We start from the raw sequence: 5062 nt of genomic DNA, 5'->3' as shown, positions 1-5062 counted from the left end.
ATAGTCCAAAAAAAGGCTAATATTTCTACTTACGCCAAACACAAGTATGAATTGGGAGAGGAGTGGCTGGAGAGCAGCCCTGCAGAAAGGCATCTGTGGGTGCTGGTGGGCAGCAGGCTCAACAGGAGTCAGCAGGGTGCCCTGGAAGCCAAGTGGGCAAACCCCACCCGGGGGTGCATCAAATACAGTATAGCCAGCCGGTCAGGAGAGGTGACTATCCCGCTGTATTCAGCCTTGGGGTGGCCTCATCTCGAGTACTGTATGCAGTGCTCGGCCCCACCATTCAAGAGGGATGTGAAGGTCCTTGGATGTGTCCAGAGGAGGAGAGCAACAAAGCTGGTGAAAGGGCTGGAAGGAGTGTCCTATGAGGAGCAGCTAAGAACTTTGGGCTTGTCTGGTTTGGAGAAAAAGAAGCTGTAGGGTGACCTCATTGCACTCTACAGCTTCCTGAGGAGAGGAAGTAGAGAGGGAGGTGCTGACATCTTCTCCTTGGTTCAAACCTGCATCAGGGGAGGTTCGGAAATATTTCTTTACCAAGAGGGTAGTCAAACACTAGAACAGGCTTCCTAGAGCAGTGGTCGATGCCCCAAGGCTGTCAGTGTTTAAAAGGCATTTGGACAATGCCCTTAAACACATGCTTTAACTTTTCCTCAGCCCTGGAGTGGTCAGGCAGCTAGACTGACTGATCTTTGTAGGTCCCTTCCAAGTGAACTGTTCTGTGCCGTTCTGTTCTAGTCTAATTCTATTCTATTCTATTCTGTTCTATTCTACCAGCTGCACAGCAGAGCAATTACTTGTTTGTATCTACCTAAATGCTCTCTGTCATGTAAGTTTTCCCTGAAAGAGTCAGGCTATCCTGAAAAAGCAGTCTACAGACAACTTCAGAGCAGCCTCGGTTGCTACGCAGAGGAAAACAACAAAAGAGTTGCTCTGCCACTCCTTGTTTCGTACACACGGAAGACAATATTTCATGCAGTCAGACAGTAACAAAATGCCTGTGTTCAGGGCGAGGATTTGGTCTGGTTTTTTTACAGCTCCACCAGCCACACAAGCTCGCAGCTTGTATTCATTTCCACAGCTGCTGCTGGCACCTGGAAAGTAAAATTACCCAGCCATGTCAGAAAAGAAAAACCAGGCAGGCAGCAAACAGGAGAGTTGATATAGGGGAAGGAGCTGAAGAGAGAGAGATAAGAAGAAAGCAGCTCAGTGAGAGAGAGGAGGCAAAGCAAAAGAAAGGAGGGGATTGTTCCTGGTGGTTATAAGGGACAGCTCAAATTTGTTTCAGGAGCATGACAGGAAACACGGAGAATCAAAAACACAGTTAACGCACACGGCAAAAACAACGACTCCATCCTAAGACTGCCAACTGTTTACTTAAAGTATCAAACCCTGTCGCTAATGCACTTGTCTCCACAGTCCCTTCATTTCTGCCCCCAAGGGCCCTGGTCCTGCAAACACTTCAAAGCCGGTAACTCTACCTAATGCAACCGCTCTGGTCCCAAGAGCTGTCCAGGGGTTAGGAACCCCCTCTGGGCTGTGCATATTTTTCAACAAACTATGCATTATATATTTCGAATAACTAAATGTAATTTTGATACAGCCTTCATACACTGCTTTCTACTGGGATCTCTTCCCAAAAACTGAGGGGCAGCTGGGGCCACAGTACAGTAAAGAATCTTCAAACAATGTGAAATATTTGTACAATAGCTTCATGAAAGCTGTCATGAAAGATGAGGACCTCCTTTCATGAAAGATGAGAAGCTACTGGAGAGAGTCCAGGGGAGGGCTACAAGGATGATGAGGGGAGTGGAGCATCTCTCCTATGAGGAAAGGCTGAGGGAGCTGGGCTTGTTTAGCCTAAATAAGTGAAGGCTGCGAGGGGACCTTATAAATGCCTACAAATATCTCAAGGGTGGGTGTCAGGAGGATGGGACCAGACTCTTCAGCGGTGCCCAGCAACAGGACAAGGGGCAATGGGCACAAATGAAAGCATAGGAAGTTCCATCTGAACATGAGGAAGAACTTCTTCCCTCTGAGGGTGACGGAGCACTGGAACAGGCTGCCCAGGGAGGTTGTGGATTCTTCTTCTCTGGAGACTTTCAAGACCTGCCTGGACAAGGTCCTGTGCAGCCTGCTGTAGGTGACCTTGCTTCAGCAGGGGAGTTTGACTAGATGACCCACAGAGGTCCCTTCCAAGCCCCAACACTCTGTGATTCTGAGATTCCGTGATTCGTATGAATCATAAATGAATTTCAACATTTCATTACTAAGAATATACACTGGGTTTTCCACCTTAACACCATTTGCTAGATACTGCACTTGTCTTGTTTGATCAAATTGCTTGTCTAAAAGAAGATTCTGTATTTTTCTAGAAAAGGAAAAAAAAAACACAGCTGCAGTAAAGTTACCTTTGCTTTTGTAAGAAGCAGAGAGGGACTCTGCTGGTCTGGTCTGAAGCAGGTCCTTGTCCGAAGCAGGTCCTTGTCCTCCAGCCCAGGTAAGCCAGGAGTCGCCTGGCACTGCTGTGAAGCGTTACTCAGCACGAGGAGGGAGTGGTGGGCAGGGCTGGGGGCAAGGCAAGGTTGCAGGAGAGTCACCGGGAGACAGCCACTCTCCCTTCCACAGAGGCCACCTGGCACAATCTTAACTCGCTATAATACTTCTACTGACAACTATTATCCCCGAAAGCAAACACTCCCTCCCGAGAAAAGTTACGTTGTTTTAGACGATGATATGTTTGCTGCTAAAAGCTTATCAAGAGAATTCAGACAGACGTTTGCACTTCGAGAGGAGAGCAGCCTGGTGCATGCCTCACACCTTGGAAAGCAAGCCCCTTTCCTCACCAGGCACTGAAGGGCTCGGCTGCTGTTCCGGTTTGAAAAGCAAAGATGGACTTCCTCCTTGTTCTGCAGCGCTGGTGAACTCTGGACTGCCGCCGTCTCCAGAGGGAAAGCAAAGATCTAATGCTCCATGGATCCTGCCATGCAAACCGACCATAGCCCCTGTGAGCGGCGGTTTGGTTGCGGTGGGAGGAGTCTTTAGCACCTGCCAGGTTAAAGCAGGGAAAGGCAGAAAGAAATTTGACGTCAGTGGTCAGTGACTTAGTTACTAGCTGTGTTAGAAACAAATTGATACTGTTTGACATTTATTTCATAACATCATGCAAAGCATTTATGTAAAATATGAATAATAGAAGTTTTCCATGCAAGGGAAGTGAGTCCAAAAAAAGCCCTGAACTTTGTTATGATGACTGAGGGTCTTGCAGGATGTGCAGGACGTAGCTGATCCACCTGAAAGTTATAAGCAGCATAAGAACAGATGTCTAAGTTCAGGCAAAATAATTTGCAGAACAGCTTCTGTCTCTCTGTGGCTATTGAGCTCTGTGAAGAAGAAGTGATTCTACTCATTCCTCCCGTGTAACTTCAAAGGGAAATTAGTGCTAAGGATTTTCCAAAGGAAACGATATTAGCTTTTTACTCTATCCTATCAGCACTAAAAAAATGGCAAATAGTTGTAAATATCTATATTTACTAACACTTCATTACCAATGCATTGGATAGACAACCAAAAACTTTTTCCGAATTCCAGGGAGCTAACTTCCCGATGAAGAAGAAAGTCGCAATGAAAGGTTCATCTCTTCTAGCCTTTTGATGTAAATAAATACTTTCAAGTTATGCTTAACCATCAAGCTAGGAAATGTAATGTACAGCTAGAATTGGAATTTACTTCTAAATCACCAAATTAGAAGTAGTGCAGTACGAAGCCTCTCTGAGCCACGCTCTGCCTCATTTATCTCAGACAGGAATTACTAGAAGACAATTTCACGCTACTTGTACCACCATTAGCTGCCCTAGCTGCACTGGCTGTTCAGCCTGTGCTGATGCACACCCCTGCCCCTGGGACCCTGAAGAAGATCCGCAGGCGGTCTTGGGGTGTATCCGTGTGCAAACGTACGCCTTTCTGTTCGGTTGCAAAGCCATCACTCCAGCGCAGTGACTCAGTGACGGAACCAGGAAAGAACACGGAAACCCTTAATACTCTGCATTTTGTGTTTACTGGTTCCTTTGTTTCTGCCTTTTGTTTTCTTTAAATTAAGAAAATTGTATTATTGCAAGGGTATCAGTGAACTCTGTGAATTGTGGTATTCTGAGTAAATAATACACCTAGGCATATATGACTTCAGCATAAATTGTGACGTAGAACTGCTTCCCCCATGACCTCCATGTAAATGATAACTGTCGCAACTGACGTCAAGAGCAATGTGAAAGTATTTATCAAACACTCTTACAACAGTAGTAAGGGGGCACGATGTAAGTGCAAAGATTCCCCTGAGGCCGGTTCCCTCGCCGAGCCCCAACAGTATCACACACGTTATCGTAACCAGCCACTTCAGGAATTATTTATGACAAGCGAGTACAATCTTAGAAAGATTAATTAGGTAAGTGCCTCAGAGAAGAGTGGATGCACGGGAAGGATATTTAATTGTTTCGCCCTCATGAAGAATCAGTTATGCCTTCGCAAGCATCAATTAATCAGGCGGATCCAGGAAAGATCTCCACCAGATAAGAGCGGGAAGGATATGGCTCCGAGCGTATTAAAAAGAAGATCACAGGGAAGCTTATGCTAAAACAACTCACAATTTTATTTTCCCACAAGACTGCATTCCCCCCCTACCAATTACCCGTTAATTTATCATTTTGTGGTCGGAGTCGCTCTGCATGCCTCCGGCCCGCCGCAGCTCGCTCTTCGGGGCGGGCCGAATCCAAACAGGACTCCGCAAGCCCTGGGGAAATGCCGGCCGCCCGCCCGACGGCCTGCGCCGCCCCTCAGCAGCCGCCGCGGCCTCCCGCGGGCGGAGCGCGGCGGGGCGGCAGACGGGCCCCCCGCCCGGGCCGCGCCGGGCCGGGCGGGGCCGGGCGCCACCTGCCCCCTCCCGGCGCGGCGCGGCTCGGCTCCCTGCCCGGAACACTCCACCCACCGGCGGCTACTTGTGCGCCCCTCGACGGGCCGCCTCTATTTCCCTCGCCGGCCGCCCCGGGAGGTGGCCCTCGTCCCGGGCAGA

The sequence above is a fragment of the Opisthocomus hoazin genome, chromosome 3, assembly GCF_030867145.1.
Source record: "Opisthocomus hoazin isolate bOpiHoa1 chromosome 3, bOpiHoa1.hap1, whole genome shotgun sequence".
NCBI lineage: Eukaryota > Metazoa > Chordata > Aves > Opisthocomiformes > Opisthocomidae > Opisthocomus > Opisthocomus hoazin.
The sequence above is the reverse complement of the archived record's forward strand: the minus strand, read 5'-3'. Positions refer to the sequence as shown.